We start from the raw sequence: 2,720 nt of genomic DNA on the forward strand, positions 1-2,720 counted from the left end.
GCATCGCCAGACTGATATGGAACAACGCACTTCTTCAACCAGATAGCGAGATAACCGGCAAGAAGAGTCATTGGTCGAATCGGTGCGGTAGCATGCCACAAGAATGATTTGAACTTGGTCCCTGCAGGAAAACCACCCTCAGAACTGCCAGTGGTATAAGAATGAGCGCCAATCTTCTTCAGCAGACTGTTCACCCCTGAGGGAGTAAGTGGAGCCAACTCACAAATAGCCTCGCCAAAATTACTCTCCAGATTCTTGAACAAATAATTGGCATACTGCTTCAGACTCACGAATGTCTTAGTCCTCTTTGCTAAAGGCTCAGACTGCGCCAAAGCTATATGATAGTGACAAGTGAGATCCCATAGAGTCTCGTAGCGATCAGGCATACGATCCTTCAGCGGACTTAATTCATGGTTGGAGGGAAAGTATTCCTGATACAACATCTGTCCCATGGGTAAGCCAGAAATCCTGTGCATCTCGTGAAGAGCCAAGCCCAATTCCCCTTGCCGGGTCAGAAAAGTGTTCGAATCTGGATTATAAAGCTCGAACAAAGCGCAGAAATGCCTTGCGCTGACAGGCAAGCCATACATGGTGGCACGAACGGCTGCATATAAACCACAAGCGTGCAACTCTTCGCCCCATCGGCTCAAGACATACGTCGTCATACGGGTCCACCAAAACTTGTCCAAAGAATGGACCCAACCATAAATCCTGTGACGCGTCGCAGGCAGGCATGCAATAATTTCTCATATGCACAAGCGAGTTCATTGATGGATATATCACTTTCGGATTCCGAATCGCTTACCACACTAGGGCTATCGCCTAGTGGCCGTGTGCATGATGATGCTCCACACTCACTTGAAGAACAATCCTCCAAACTACGTCGGATTTCCTCCAAGTTGCCTTGATGTGCTTCTATGAATTTCCATAAATTGTAAGCACTATCAAAATGAACAAATTTGTTAGAAAAGGATGAGTCAAAGGCATTAAGCAAATATTCTAACAAAAGCTTGTTCATTGAAAACATTTTCTTATCATGATCGCTCCACTTGGATTTCTCCAATGTGGGCACAATATAAGCACAATCAATAATTTTCCATAAGTCAATATTTCTAGATTCAACAAATAGTTTAAATCTAGAAGCCCATTGTGCATAGGGAAAATTAATGAATTTAGGAGCAACATTGGATTTATAGCCTAAACAAAATACATTCATATTCAAGATATATATATGAACATATGCAAGCAAGACAAATGCAATCATAACTAGATTAGCACAAAAAAGATAACTTGGATCTTTAACTCAAGGCGATTAGACCTTAAATCAAAGAGCACCAAGCTCTGATACCAATTGTTAGACCCTAGAGGGGGGGTGATTAGGGTCTTATGCTAATCTAATCCGATTAAATGCCAATTAAAACTAATTAATAAGTTATCCTAGCAAGTATAAAATACAACAAGATACGTAAGCTAGGATAAGCAATATGAACAAATGAATATATCCTATCAATGAGATATTACAAATATATGAGCAAGGATATATGAACTAACACAAGGGTAAAATAAACAATCTACACAAGTGATAGGGTAATATGATGAGCAATACACAAAGGCGATATAAGATATGAAAACAAGAATAAGAACGCCAATGCAATCACAAACAAAACGATATGATCACGGAGTTCGGTCTAACCACTTGACCTACGTCTCCGCTCCTCACCTCGAGGAGATCTCCACTATCACAACCGGGTTTTCTACGTTCACCCGAACAACGTTTACACCTCACAATACAATCACTATGCAATCACACCTCACACACTAAGTGTTGGTCCTAGCCCGTGTCCTCCTCCTCAAGTGCTCGGTTACAACCTCTCCCTAGGCACGTCAACCGACGCCACTCCTCTTGGATTCGACCCCGTCTCTCACCACACACTTCTCTCGGTGTACAAGTGTATTACAAGTGAATCCTCACAATTAGGCACAATATAAATCAATTGATTGTTCTCTAAACAAGATGAGAACTCAATTAAGCTCACTCTCAATCAATGTCACAAACCCACAACCCTAAATTATACTATGAATGTAAATACAATAAGCTCAATAGGTTGTGTGTGAACAAAGAGATAAAACAATATAAACTCAATATAAAATCTAGCTTATGAAATTAAGAACAAACTTATAAAATGCTAGAATTGAGTTTAAGGAAACTTCTCTATAGATGACAAGAGAGAGGGAGAAGAATGAATGCTCAAACACCAAGGATGATCTCCACTTGCTCTTGTGAAATTTGCTCCACAAACCAAACTCTTGTAAATGCTTAAAAGCTTTTTACTAAAACCCTTGTTAAAAACTTTCTTAAACTTGTTTAAAAACTCTCATTAGATAGCTTGAAAGTTGAAGGCAATGGGGTATTTATACCCTCTCACAACTCAGCCAAAAACGTGAGAAAAGACAAAAAAACAACGGTCAAAAAACTAGCCGTTGGAAGCAGAAAAAGACCTCGTCGGTCGACCGGAATTTTCATCGGTCGACCGGAAAATTTCATCGGTCGACCGGACCAGTCGACCGACAGTCTCTCTGTCGCCCAGTGAGCATTTGAACTCAGGTTCGGTTTTGTAAAATCAACTAAAAATAGTAAAAAATCTCCAAAAATTATGAAATTTTGTAGGAAGGTTCTAGACATATATAATGACATGTTAGAGAAAGAATTTCTGAAAAAT

This window comes from Asparagus officinalis, chromosome 8 (genome assembly GCF_001876935.1).
Source record: "Asparagus officinalis chromosome 8, Aspof.V1, whole genome shotgun sequence".
NCBI lineage: Eukaryota > Viridiplantae > Streptophyta > Magnoliopsida > Asparagales > Asparagaceae > Asparagus > Asparagus officinalis.